Raw genomic sequence first — 15,820 nt, 5'->3', positions numbered from 1 at the left:
GAAACTTATGTAATGTATTTTGGTATTAATGTAAATAGTGGAAATTGTGTTTATGAATAAAAAAGTGAATATTTATTTATGTCTTTTACATGATTATCATATGAGATGAGTGATTGAGGAATGGAAATGTTGTTGAAAAAAAAAAGTATATATATATATTGGGATTTTGTTGATGAAATGGAGTTTGGGATTGATTGAAAAAAATATTGGAAGTGTTTTTCACAGGTTCCGAAGAACTGTTTTCTCCATTTTTAGCCGGTACTCTGCCGGATTTTCTATAAAATTTGCGGAACCTCAATAAAATTATGATTTTAATAAATGATTGAAATGAATTATATTTTACAAATTGTACTCCATAACTATAAAAAAAAACAAATAAATTAGGAAGAATAAAAATGATTGAATTAAAATAGGGTGTTCCGGTACACTGTGTGGCATATCTTGTTCGGCTACACTGTAGACGGGTAAGGGGTGTCACACTGTGCAACTGCTTTAATTTGTTCTGCCAGCATTGGCTTCACTTGCCAAGTAGCTACCATTTGCCCATCTTCATTAATCTCCAAATTAGCATGCAATGCCCTTAACTCATGCACCATGGACAATGGAGAAACCCTCAAACTAGCTATAGTCTTGCGACTTAAAGCATCAGCTACAACATTAACTTTTCTAGGCTGATAGTCTATCAAACAATCATATTCTTTTATCAGCTCTAACCATCTCCTCTGCCTCAAATTTAACTCCTTTTGTGTGCCCAAGTACTTCAAACTTTTATGATCTGTGTATATATAACATCTCTCCCCATACAAGTAATGTCTCCTGATCTTCAAGGCAAAGACAATGGCTGCTAGCTCCAAGTCATGCGTAGGATAATTCCTCTCATGCGGTTTAAGCTGGCGTGAAGCATAGGCAATGACATTCCTATCTTGCATCAACACACAGCCCAATCCGTTATGAGAAGCATCACTGTATATGGTATACTTCTTACCCAAAGTGGGCAAGGTTAAGACTGGAGCTTTAGTTAAACGCCTCTTTAACTCATCAAAACTTTCCTGGCATCGATCAGTCCACTGAAATTTTACATCCTTCCTAAGTAGCTTGGTCAGTGGAAATGCTAGCATAGGGAATCCCTTCACAAACCTTCGGTAATACCCTGCGAAACCAAGGAAACTCTAAACTTTTGTGACATTTCTAGGTGGCTTCTAATTAAGAATGGCTTCTACTTTGCTAGGATCCACCTGGATACCCTCTACAGATACAAGATGCCCCAAAAATGTAATCTCCTTTAGCCAAAACCCACATTTCGACAGTTTGGCATACAACTGCTTCTCCCTCAAAGTCTACAATACTATCCTCAAGTGCTTGTTGTGTTCCTCTGCATTCTTTGAGTACATCAAAATATCATCAATGAACACCACAACAAACTGGTCCAAATATGGCTTGAAGATAGTGTTCATCAAGCCCATAAAAGTAGCTGGAGCATTAGTTAACTCGAATGGCATTACCAAGAACTCATAGTGGCCATACCGAGTCCTAAAGGCAGTTTTAGGAATACTTTGCTCCTGCACCCTCAACTGGTAGTAGCCCGATCTCAAGTCAATTTTGGAGAATATAGTTGCATCCTTCAACTGATCAAATAAATCATCAATCCGTGGCAGAGGATATCTATTCTTTATGGTCACCTTATTTAACTGTCTGTAGTCTATGCATAGGTAGAGAGTACAATCCTTCTTCTTCACAAATAATACTGATGCTCCCCAAGGTGACACGCTAGGGCAGATGAAACCCTTATTTAACAATTCCTGCAATTTCACCTTCAACTCTTTCAACTCAGTAGGTGCCATCCTATAAGGAGTGATGGAGATTGGCTCCACACCAGGCATAGTCTCAATTTCAAATTGCACCTCTCTTTCCGGAGGTAATCCCGACAATTCTTCTGGAAAGACATCCAGAAAATCCCATACCATAGGAATATCTTTAAGATCTGGACTCCCCACCTGGGTGTCTATCACATGAGCTAGATAAGCTTCACATCCCTTTCTAATCATCTTTCTAGCAAGTGCAGCTGAAATGATGTTGGATGGTAATAACTGCCTCTCCCCATGTATCACTACGTCTGTATACTCAGGAAGACCAAAAGTGATTGTCTTCAGTCTACAGTCGATCATGGCATGATTCCTAGCTAACCAATCCATTCTCAAGATGATATCATAATCTCGAAAGGGCATGTCAATTAAGTCTGACAGGAATGTATGTCCTTGGATCACCAAAGGACAATCTTTATACAATTTGTTCACCCTAACCTCTTGTCCTAAAGGACTAGTCACTAGCACATCAAAATCCAATTGTACATAAGGAATAGCAACAGAGCATGCAATACTAGCACTAGCATAAGAATGTGTAGAACCAGGGTCAAACAACACATATACATCTCTATCAAAGATGGAGAAAGTACCAGCCACAACATCTGCTATCTCAGCTTCCTCCCTTTGGCACATGGTGTACACCCTGGCTGATGCACCACTCTACTCTGATTGGCTTGCTGTGCCCTAGCTGCTAGAAGTGTTACCTCTACCCCTGCGTCGGCCTCTACTAGCTATCTATTGTCCTCTGGAAGCAGAACCTTGAACAGATCCCCTAGTGGTGGTAGGAGGCCTAGACCTGCGAGTACTAGTGCAATCTCTAGCAAAATGCCCACTTCCCCCACAGTTGTAACAGGCTCCTATGGCCTTATAACATACTCCTCCATGAGTCCTACCACAAGTCTCACAAGCACGGGTAGGAAAGGAACCCCTAGTTGTCTGCTGTCCGGATCTAGGTGGCCTCTGCCCTGAGAATCTTCCCCTACTAGATCCTCTGTTACTTGATCCCCCAAATCTCTTTCTCTTACTCGGATTGCTACTTGAACTCTGACCTGGAGTCTTCCCACTTTTCTCTTTTCTTTTGTTCCCTTTTTAACAACCCCTTCTAACTTAATCCTCTCTAATTCCAAGGCTTGGGATATCAGCTATGAGAAGTTCTCATGTTAGAACCTAACCACTTCCATTCGTAAGATAGGCTTTAATCCAGCTTCAAAGCACTTGCATCTGTCTCTGCCAGTGGTGAGTAAACTCCCAGCATAGTGACTCAGGCGAGAGAACTCCCTCTCATACTCTGCCAGAGTCCTATCACCCTGCCTCAGACTCAGGAACTCTTATAGCTTCATATCCACATACGTGTCCGGAACATACTTATGTCTAAACTCCCTCAGAAAATCTTCCCAAGTCAGAACTGGAGGCTCTACCAGGATGTGGGGAATGGTCTTCCACCATTTATAAACGTCCCCTTGCAACAAAGAAATGGAGTATTCAAACTTCAGATCATCTGTGCAGTGCAATTTCTTGAATACTCTCTCCATTCTCTCAAGCCATTGTTTTGCTTCTAATGGGTCCACTGTACCCTTGAACTCTATCACCCCATACTTCATTAACTTTTCATACTGTTTGGCTAGAGGTGGTGGTTGCACTGGAGGTGCTTGCACAGGAGCTTGGACTAGAATATTGCCAGCCATTTATTAAAATAGTGCAGCCATTTGCTGAGCAAACTGAGCAGGAAACTGCATAGGCGAGACTGGTGCAGCTGACCCACTGGCATTCTGAGGAGTTGGGGCCTCCCCCTGTACCTCAGCTACTACAGATTGTTCTACCATGTGATCCCCCTCTTCCATACTGAATCACAAAGAATTCTACTCCCTGGACAACCAACACAAGGAGATTTCCCTCAATTAGTCCATATTTATGATGTAATGCACTACATGTATCAATTAATGACAGTTGAGCAATTGTACTTATCAAAAATTTTCAAACATGCAATTACAAAACTTGTATAAAAACATGGCTCTCATACCACTAAAACATGTCACACCTTATCCTTTGGTAAGGCATGACATGTTCCCGTAGCATACCTAATGAATTACCGAACTCCACCTACCGATAACCCATTAGTTATGCTACAAAGGATTTTAAAACAAATCATAGTTTTTTTATCTTATAAATTCTTTTGTGGAAAACTGCATGAGAATAGTTAAATTTCCATGTAAACATTCATTGGAAATAATGATAGAATAAATATTGCAAAAGTTACATTTTCATAAGTCTCAAAGTAAAATACAAAATAGTTACAACTCAAAATGTGATAGCAATGCAATGCTTTTAAATACAAACTACTCAATGTCCATAAATCCATACATATAGGTACAAAATACATCCAAAGGAATCACAAGGGTATACCTAATGTAAATACCCACAATCAATACCAAAATGCTGCTTTCAAGTCTCTCACTCGGCAGCCTTCTCCTTTCCCTTACCTGCGACAGCATAAAGAAACTATCGCTGAGTATATCACTTAGTGGTGCACAACTAATAATTTTAAAACTTAAAATAAAGTAAAACTTGTCAAGGCATAATAAATCACATCCTTCTTAAGCATGAAAACATCATAATAGTTCTAAGTTCATAAGAGCCATTTATTAGAATAACATTTCAAATGAGAAATCACACTTCATAAATCACAATTCACAAAGCATTAGTGTTGCCAACATCAGCACATAGTTAAGGCCATGACACAAAATTTCACGATCAGTGCCGTGTTGTACACCACGACAAAGGAATCTCAACCTCACTAACCGTTATTAATGAGGGAAGGGCTAGCTAGCTAACGAGTACTCATGTAGTCTTACCCCACTAACCGTTATTAATGGGAGACAAAATCAATATCCATTATCAACCACAATTAGCCATTACTACTGGGGGAGTTTCGAAAGGGATTTTCATGCTAACTGTGGTTTCAAAATAGTTTCCAAAAATTTCCCACTCAATAATCACATTTATAAACTAATAAACACATTTAAATTCATCATAATATCCATATAAAGGTGACAACACCCAAATTTCTTAAATGCAAGAGAAAAACTATATTTCAGTCAAAGTAAACTTGTTCAAAGCAAACTCATTCAAATAAACACATTCCAAACAATTTACAAGTTTAAAAACGAAGAAAAGGTTAAGTGTGCACAAACCTTCAATAATTCTCCTTCCTTATTACCTACTTCTCCTTGTTCATTCCCATTTTTTTTTATACTGAAAATACACAAATAGAATACCTCAATACTAATCTCAATTGTTGCCAAGAACTCATTACATGAATGTCTAATGCATCCCAAATTAGCTTTACAAATTTTAGAGAGTTTTGGTTTTGGACAGCTTGGTGCCCCAATCATTGAACTCAATTTTTACCTTGTTTCGATCATAATTTGGTGAGGTGTTCTTCATGAAAATTGTTCATCTGGGTCTTAAATTTATTTTGCTTTTTGAATCACTTAATTCGGAGCTATGTAGCTCAAGTTATGACCAAAACACGGTTACTATTTGCGTTACTATTCACCCTACAGTTTTAGTTCAGGCAGATTTAATGATCCAAATTTGTTCAGCAATTTGATCAAGTTAAGTCCATAATTTGGTCTAACATTCTTCATACGAAATGTTCTACTATGTCTTCAGTTTCCATCGATTTAAGAATCGCCTAAATTGAAGTTTTCTAGAGAGAGTTATGGCCATGCAAATTTTACTATTTATATGGTTAATCTGCAGATTTCTAGATTTTCTGCAGATTTGGTGATTCAAATTGCTTAGCAATTTGATTAGGTGAAGTCCATAATTTGGCCATAAGTTCTTCATATGAAATGTTATACTATGTTTTAAGTTTCTATCCGTTCAAGAATCACCTAAATTGGAGTTTTCTAGAGAGAGTTATGGCCATGCAAAGTTTACTGTTCACGTGCCTAATTCTGCAGGTTTCAGAATTTTATCTCCAAGTTCAAGGCAAGTTTTAGGCAATTTCTGGGCAGTTTCTGGGTTGGGTCTCTTCATGAAAATTCTAGCCCTATGTCTTAAGCTTCATTTCCAATTGATTTCACACCAATTAGAGTTATGTAGCTCAATTTATGGGCTGTTAAACACACTTAACTCAGTGTGCAAATTCTGCCCTAGGTTTAAATTTTCATTTCTTCAATTATTCCCACTAACCAACCTCAATTCACATTTAATTCACCCAAAATGACTATAATTTAACATTGACACATCAATGGCACTTCCTAGGATAAACGCCATAATTTTCAAACACCAAAGTTTGTAATTTTCCATAATCCTACCATTTCATTACTTACATTTATCAACCCACTGTCAATTCAAACTAAACAAACCTCAAATGATCATAATTTAATACTACACACACCAATTTCATTCTCTAGCACCAAAGATCCAATTTTCCCATGAACCCTAATCTCCCATAATTAAATTTATACACATTTCATGCAATTTCTTTGCCCCAATCATGTATACTACTTCAACTAAGCTTAATCTCATCATCAATTTCATTCAAAGACATCAAACCCTAACTTTTCTCCAATTTAGCCAAAACCCTAGTTTAGGTTCCATGCATATTTCCTTTCAATTTTTCATGTAAATTCATCACACCCAAACTTGATTCAAAGCATATTTGGTTAATCAAGCATGAAAAAGAGAGCTTACCTCACTTGATGATTTTTCCACTTCCAATCTCTTCCAAATCTTGTTCTTCTTGTTTCAATCTTTACTTGGATGCTTAATCAAGATTCTTCTATTAATTTGTTGGAAGATTAATGGAAGAAATATGGGGAATTAAAAGGTGAGAGGACTTCTGAATGGAAGAGTGATGGATAAAAGATAAAGAGAGAAGGAGAGAGGGAGATGGGTGGCGGGGCATAGGGAAGAAGAAGAGGGAAAATGAGTCTTTATTTTTAGTTAATTTTTATCTTGTCCCATGTATATTTATCCCTAATTTTAGTTTATTTATAATTTTAAATTTTAATGGTGTCATAATTGTCATTAACTTAAAATTTTTTTATTTCCTTTGTTTTCTTTTTATATTTACATTTTAATTTTCCTCAATATTTCTTCATAATTCAATATTTTATTTTTATTTTATTAAATTGACTTTTTGGTCAAAAATCAACTCTTGAAGTAAATTGACCAAAATGCCCCTCATCGGGTTATAATCTCTCTTTTTCAATATACCCGGTGAGTCCTTATAGTTTTTGGTCACTTGAATTTTTATTGTGTCTATCTCAATTAATTTTCTATTTATTTTTGGTCCTCAAGGTGTCTTTGAATAGTACTAGTCACGGACCAAAAATGGTACTATTCATAACTCGGAGGTTCGGGGTGTTACAATCTATGCCAAATTCGATACATTTAAAAATATCATAGCAAAGAAGATGGAGGATTTAAGTATGCTAGACACTTCATCATCCTTTGGAAATCCTCAACAGATTGCTTATGTAGAGGGAACTACCAGTTGTGGAGCAAATTATAGTGAGCAGGCTACATACGTAGGGAATTATGGAAATAAGCAGATGGGTAATCCTTACTTTTAGACATATAATCTAGCTTGGAGGAACCATCCTAATTTTTTATGGGGGAATCAATAGAACCAAGTTTCTACTTAGAGTATTCCACAACCAAAATAGTAAGGGCATCAATATTAGCAACCTAGGCAACCATGACCTAGTTTTCAGTAAAGGAATACAAATCTTGCACATTTACCAAGATAGCAAGAGCAAGATTCTACAACTAAAGCTTTGCTATAGTAGATTCTTACTAATCAAACTAAGCATGATAAAGAAATAAGAGAGGTGAAAGCAAGGATAGAATAGATGCAAACATACAATAGGATGCTAGAAAACTAGATTGCATAGCAAGCAAGCTCTTCAAGTGCAAAGTCTATGGAAAAGCTTCCAAGTCAATCGAAAAACCCAAGGGAACATTGTCAAGCTATCACATTAAGGAATGGGAAGGTAGTGAATAATGAGAAGAGTGAAAAAAGTGAGAAGAGAGAAAATGAGAAAGATGTTGAGGGAGATGAGAAATAAGAGATTGAAAAAGAAGAAAGTTCAAGAAAAAGTAAAGAGGAGGTTGAAGAGAAAGAAGAGAAGTATATACATCCAAAGCCTTATAAGCCACAACTTCCCTTTTCACAAAGGTTTCAAAAAGACCCTCTTATGCAAAATTCTTAAAAGAAATTCTCTCAAATAAGAGAAGACTTGAAGATCATGAAACAGTTGCTTTGATAGAAGAGTGCAGTGTTATACTCCAAAAATGTAATGGTGGCCTAGTTAGAAGATGCATGCCTGAAGAGGCAATAGGAAATATTCTAGAGCATTGTCATTCTTCTGACAATGGAGGTCATTTTAATGTGGATAAAACAATGGGTAAAATACTTCAAGCTGGATTTTATTGGCCACACATGTTTAAAATTGTGAGAGAATTTATTTTGAAATGTGACATATGTCAAAGAGTGGGGAATATTTCAAGGAAAAATGAAATGCCACAACAAGGAATTTTGAAGGTTGAGTTATTTGATGTTTGGGGCATAGATTTCATGGGACTATTCCCATCATCTTTTGGGAATAAGTATGTAACACCCTTCCTGTAGCAACTCCGTACATTCTACTATTCCGGGGACCAGTGTCAGTCCGAACAGCTAGAATATTCGAAAAAATATTTAAACTAAAGAGAGGAGCCATAATTAACTCAAATAGTAATAAGAAAAATTTAGGAAAAATTTTAGAAATAAAATACAACCAAGTTAAATGAGCCGGTACCTAAGCGATGGATAACCTAGTAGGAAGTTGCGGTTCTCGCAATTAGGAGCCCTAGACCCGGGGAAAAATTTATAAAATAATTTTTGAGACTCCAGAGAAGAGTCATTGAGGTTCCTATGGCATTAGAATGCCAAGAAAATTCTTAGAAAAATTTTTCAATCGGTACAGACGATTTTGGCTTAATAAGCCAAACGAAGGGCATTTTGGTCATTTCATCTTCAGAGATGATTTTTGGCCGACTTGTCCAGTTAAGTAAATAATTATTATGACATAAAATATGAATAAATATTGCTACAAATTAAATTGAAATTGAGTAGAAAAGAAAAAAAAAGAAAATGAATTAAATAAGAAATTATGACCTCACATGATGTCATTAGTGTGCCTCCACCCAATCACATGGCTATAACTAACTTAAAATGCGTTAAATGGGCAGAAATAAAAGAAAAAAAAAATCAGATTTCTTTTTCCTTTCTTCTTCCATCCCTAGCCTTCCTTCTCCCTTCCACCCAAACCTCCATGAAAGCTCCACCAAAGCTTCATAACTCACCAAATCTCACCCCAAAACCCTAAACACCCTTCACAAAAATTAACCCTCACATCAAAAGCAAGGTTTTGATTATCATAAAGTGAAGAAATTCCAAGGTTTATACAAGCCAATAAAGAGACCAAAGAGGTTAGTGCATGTTAATTACTTAATCTTATTTATTTCTTAAAATTTAGTTTGAATATGAACAAATAATTAAGAAATTGAGATAAATCATGTGTGAAATTGAGAATGGAATTTTGGCCAGCTTTATGGGAGTGGTAGTTGATGGTTTTGATGGATTTAAAATGGCTTAGAAATGGTGTTGATGTGTAGACATAAGTTTGAAATGGATTAGTATGCCTAATTGACATGTGTTATGTGAACCTTGAATTTGAGCTAGGGTTTGGACACAAAAACTTGGATCTTGTTCATGTGTTAGTGAATGAAAGTTTAAATGGTCAATTAGTGACCATTTGGCTGTGTATGATGAAGAATTGAAGTGAGTTGTAGCTTGGGATTTGAGTTTGGATAAGCTGCCTTGTGTGACCTGCAGGTCTGGATATGAGTCTAGCCTATTTGGGCAGCTATAACTTGGGTTGTGTAGGTTCAATTGGTGCAAGGCTAATTGGACATGAAACTAGACACATAATGGCCCAACTTTGGTATAGAAACCATGCCCATAAAACCAAACCAAACCAAATTGGCCTAAAAATTGCCCTAATCCGGGTGGCTTGCACTCTGCTTGGGCAAAATGACCAAATGAAGAGTGTTTATTCATTTGGTCATAACTCAGTGTAGAAAGGTCCAATTGACCTAAAATTTTAGCAGCAGAAAGCTGAGACATATACCTATAACTTTCATGAAGAATGCAAATCCAAATTCTGACCATAACCTAGTCAAATTTCCAACCAAACTTAGGTTACCAAATCTAGCAGAACCAGTTTTGCCTAGAATTTTGGATTTTGTCCAATCCGGCCAGTTATGGTGTTTAGGCCATAACTTGAGCTACAAAACTCCAAATGGAGTGATTGAAAAAAGGAAATGTAACTAAACAAAATAAGGAACAACTTTCATCAAGACAATTTTGCCAAATTCCTATTGTACAAATGACCAATGGAAAAGTAAATATGACTTGAAATCTGAAAATTTTGAATAACTGACTAAGCTTAGAAATGGTATTGGCAACCAATACCAACAATTTTAGAATGCAAAATGTGGTATGTTGGGATTATTAGAACCAATGTACCTATTGTCTATGCAAAAGTCAACATTTTAGTTGACTAATGAAATGAATAGTAACACCTAAGCTTAAATTTCAAGAATTGTACAATTTAAAAGTGTAACATGCCCTAGTACACCTAGCAAGATTGGTTTGGATAGGTTGGCATGCTAATAGGGTTTAGTTAGCAGTACTGCACATGGCATTATACCATTCCGTGAATTTATGGCTTTTAGCCATTCTGACATTGTGTTGATACTTGGCCTTGTGCCTAATATTTATTACAGCTCATTAGCTGTTCTGTTGCACACCGGGAGATACATATGTGACTGATGGTGTGACGGCCTGAGGTACTAGATACCAAGTACCAGTTTATCCGTTTATCCAGTCCAGTCATCCAGTATAGGTTACTTGGGCAACCAAAAATGAAAGTGAACAAATTTAATGAAATAATGAATAGAACAAGTACATAATAAATAAGATTACCAATAATGATAAAAAAAAAATTGTCTGCATAATACATTAGAACATGCACTGCATATTTACTTTCTGTTATTTCTTTTTATTTTATTATTGGCACCACTAAGCATTATTGCTTAGCGCATTGCTTTTTGCCACGCGTAGGTTCTGGAGAGACCGACTGAGAGCCCAGTAGACAACAGACTAGGAGAGACCTTCTGCAGCTCTGCATAGTGTCTGTGTCACCTCACCGACATCAGTGCATTGGTAGGACAGTAGGTTTTATTTTAGTATTTTGTAATTAACTTTTATTTTCTCATGTGTAATTAAGACTTATGTAATGTATTTTGGGTATTGATGTAAATAATGAAAATTATGTTTATGAATGAAAAAGTGAATATTTATTTATGACTCTTATATGAATATCATATGAAATGAATGAATGAGAAATGGGAGTATATTTGAGAAATGGGAGTATATTTGAGAAATATTGAGATTTTGTTGATGAAATGGAGTTTGGGATTGATTGAAAATATTAGAAGTGTTTTTCACAGGTTCCGAAGAACTGTTTTCTTCATTTTTAGCCGGTACTCTGCTGTATTTTCTATAAAATTTGCGAAACCTCAAATAAATTTATGATTTCAATAAATGACTGAAATGAATTATATTCACAAATTGTACTCCATAACTATGAAAAAAAAAATAATTTAGGAAGAATAAAAATGATTGAATTACAATAGGGTGTTTCGGTACTCTGTGTGGCATATCTTGCTCGACTACACTGTAGACGGGTAAGGGATGTCACATTTAGTGGTATCAGAGCACAGTTTAGGCGTTTCTGGGCCTAGATTGAGTCCATACCATGCATTGCATTTGTAAGAGTTGAGGTGACACTAATGCAGATATGTTTGTCTTTGTTATTTTGAATAGGATATGGACCCTACATCACAGAGGGCAGTTGAGGAGGAAGTGGAAAGTCATGCTCCAGCTCCAGCAGCTGAGACTGGAGGTAGGGGAGAACCTACTCCACCAGCTCAAGCAGAGCCTGCTCAGCCTCCACAAGCCATGTTCCAGAAAATGGCCGAGTTTTTCAGACAAATGGCTGGGGTAATGCCACCACCACCACCACCTCCACAGCAGAAATCACATCTGGAAAGACTGAGAAAATTTGGAGCAGTGGATTTCTTTGGCAAGAGAGAAGATGATTTTGCTGCAGCCGAAAATTGGTTGAACAGAACAGGCAAAGTTTTAAAATAACTCCACTGCACTCCAGAGCAAAATCTAGAAGCTGCTGTGTCTCTGTTGCAAGATGATGCCTACCAATGGTGGGATACAGTGTCTAGTGAAGTGCAGCCATAAATAATAACTTGGGATTTCTTCCTCTCAGAATTTAAGAAGAAGTATGTGGGTAGTGTATACCTGGAAGAGAGAAGAAGAGAGTTCATTAACCTGAGGCAGAGACAGCTGACAGTGGCTGAGTATGAAAAGGAATTTGTCAGTCTGAGCCGCTACGAAAGGGAGATAGTCCCTAATGAAGCCGAAAGGTGTAAGAGATTTGAAGAGGATTAAATGACAATATAAAGATCATGATTACTGCCTTGGGAATCACAAACTTAACCAAGTTAGTGGAAGCTGCATTAAAAGTTGAGAAAGTTAGAATAAGTGAGCAGACTAGAAGGGAGAGACAGCAAAAGAGGAGCCCAGGTCAGTCTAGTTCATCTCCTGCACCTGGGAAGAAGTTCAAAGGTCCACCTGCACAGAGTTCAAGTCAACCTCAAGGTCAGGGTCAGTCTTAGGGGCCCAGGCCATAGTTCACCCCTAGGAGAGGTCAGTCCACACTATCAGTGGGTAGCTCTCCAGGGATGGGGTTCAGGGGACTAGCCCCAGCATCTTCTGTATGTCCACATTGCCTGAAGTGGCATAAGGGGGAGTGTTGGAGAGTGACTGGTGCCTGCTTAAGGTGCGGGTCGACAGAGCATCAACTGAGGAACTGTCCACGCAGGACTACTACAGCTACTCCAACACAAGTAGACAGACCTGCTCTTGCACAATAAAGGGGTAGGAAATATAGCAAATCTGAGGCAGTGGGACCATCACAGAGGCTCAGATCCGAGCCAGAGAGGCTCGAGGCGTACCACCTGCCAAAGCCTATGCCATGAGAGCTCAGGAGGAGCAAGATGCCCCGGACGTTATCAAGGGTACATTTTCCCTCTACAATATATCTGTGCATGCAGTAGTGGATCCAGGATCCACTCATTCATACATCTGCATTAACCTACTCGTAGAAAGGGGGACACTAGTAGGAGAGAGTGACCAAGACATCCTGGTCACTAATCCATAGGGCCACAGTGTAGTGGTGAACAAAGTGTACAAAGGTTACCCGTTAAGGATTCAAGGGTATAAATTCTTGGCAGACATAATTGAGTTGCCTTTCCATAAGTTTGACGTGATTTTGGGAATGGACTGGTTGTCACGTCATCAGGTAATGGTTTATTGTAAGTTGAAGAGAATCTCATTGAAAACTACTGAGGGTAATGAGATTACAATTGTGGGGGAAAGGACAGATTTCTTGTCCAATGTCATCTCAGCCACAGTTACAAGAAAACTGATGAGAAAAGACTGTGAAGCCTACCTAGCACATATGGTGGATACTAGGCAGGCTAAGCCAGATCTATGTGACATACCCACAGTAAGAGACTTCCCAGATGTGTTTCCTGAAGAATTACCTAGCTTGCTACCAGAAAGGGAAGTTGAATTTGCTATTGAGATACTGCCGGGTACAACACCAATCTCTATTGCTCCTTATAGGATGGCGCCCACATAATTGAAGGAACTGAAAATCCAGTTATAGGAGTTACTGGATAAGGGGTTCATACGCTCCAGTGTGTCACCATAGGGAGCTCTAGTGCTGTTTGTAAAGAAGAAGGATGGGACTTTAAGGTTGTGCATCGATTACCGGCAGTTGAATAAAGTGACTATGAAGAACAAATATCTGTTGCCTAGAATTGATGATCTGTTAGATCAGTTGAAGGGAGCAGGAGTATTTTCCAAAATTGATCTCAGATTAGGGTATCATCAGTTGAGGGTGAAGGATGCAGATGTGCCAAAGATTGCATTCAGGACCCGGTATGGGCATTATGAGTTTTTAGTGATGCCCTTTGGCCTAACAAATGCACCAGCGACATTCATGGACCTTATGAACCATATCTTCCATCTATACCTAGATTGATTCGTAGTGGTCTTTATTGATGATATTTTGCTGTATTCCAAGACCAGTGAAGAACATGATGAGCATTTGAGGATTGTTCTGCAAACCCTGAGAGAAAAGAAGCTGTATGCTAAGTTGTCCAAGTGTGACTTTTGGTTGAATGACATTCCTTGGACACATAGTGTCAACTGATGGGATTAGAGTGGATCCCAAGAAAATAGAAACAGTGATGGAATGGAAGCCTCCCAGGAATACAGTTGAGGTCAGAAGTTTCTTGGGGCTAGCTGGGTATCATAGAAGATTTGTGAAGGGATTTTCGTTAATAGCTGCTCCAATGACCAAATTGTTACATAAGAATGTCAGATTTGACTGGAATAACAAGTGTCAGGCCAGTTTTGAGAAGTTGAAGGCTATGTTGACAGAGGCACCAGTGTTAACACAGCCAGTGTCGGGGAAGGACTTTGTGGTCTACAGTAATGCCTCGCATAATGGGTTAGGGTGTGTATTGATGCAAGAGGGGAAGGTGGTTGCTTATGCTTCCAGGCAGCTAAGGCCACATGAACAGAATTACCCTACCCATGATCTAGAACTTGCAGCAATTATCTTATCATTGAAGATATGGAGGCATTACTTGTATGGTGAAAAGTGCTACATTTACACAGACCACAAAAGTCTGAAATACTTGCCAACCTAGAAGGAGCTCAACCTTAGACAGAGGTGATGGATTGAGTTCCTGAAGGACTATGATTGTGTGATTAACTATCATCCTGGGAAGGCAAATATAGTTGCTGATGCTTTGAGCAGAAAATCCATCACAGCTTTGAGATCATTGAATGCCATCTATCCTTGGCTTGAGATGGAGCTATTTTGGCCGAGTTGCAAGTGAGGCAGAACCTGCTATAGCAGATTTTAGATGGGCAAAAGGTAGATGAAAAGTTAATAACTATTATGAGCATAATCTGAGAAGGGAAAGCAACTGACTATGAGATGAAAGCAGATGGGTGTCTATACTACAAAGGATGAGTATGTGTACCAGATGATGGGGAATTGAAAGCCAGTATTCTGAAAAAGGCACACACCAGTGTTTATGCTATGCATCCAGAAAGTACAAAAATGTATCATGATCTGAAACTTCAGTATTGGTGGCCTGGTATGAAGAAGGACATAGCTGACTATGTGACTAAATGCTTGACATGTCAGCAAGTTAAGGCAGAACATCAAGTTCCATCGGGTTTGCTACAACCTATACGCATACCTGAATGGAAATGGGATTGGGTCACCATGGATTTTGTAATTGGTTTACCCCTCACCTAGAAGAAGCATGATGTAGTATGGGTGATAGTAGATAGATTGACAAAGTCAGCACACATTCTGCTAGTTAGGACTGACTACTCACTGGAGAAGTTAGCAGAATTATATATCAGTGAGATAGTTAGACTGCATGGAATTTCACTTTTCATCATATCTAATCGAGACCCAAGGTTTACATCGAGATTTTGGAAGAAGTTGCATGAATCCTTGGGTACACAACTCCACTTCAGCACAGCTTTCCATCCTCAAACAGATGGGCAATCAGAAAGAGTAATCCAGGTCCTTGAGGATATGCTGAGGAGTTGTGTCATTGAGTTTGAGGGAAGTTGGGATAGATACCTCCCACTGGCAGAATTTGCATACAACAATAGCTACCAAGCTAGCATCCAAATGGCCCCGTATGAAGCACTGTATGGGAGGAAA

The sequence above is a fragment of the Hevea brasiliensis genome, chromosome 1 (assembly GCF_030052815.1).
Source record: "Hevea brasiliensis isolate MT/VB/25A 57/8 chromosome 1, ASM3005281v1, whole genome shotgun sequence".
NCBI lineage: Eukaryota > Viridiplantae > Streptophyta > Magnoliopsida > Malpighiales > Euphorbiaceae > Hevea > Hevea brasiliensis.
This window is presented reverse-complemented; position numbering follows the sequence as displayed.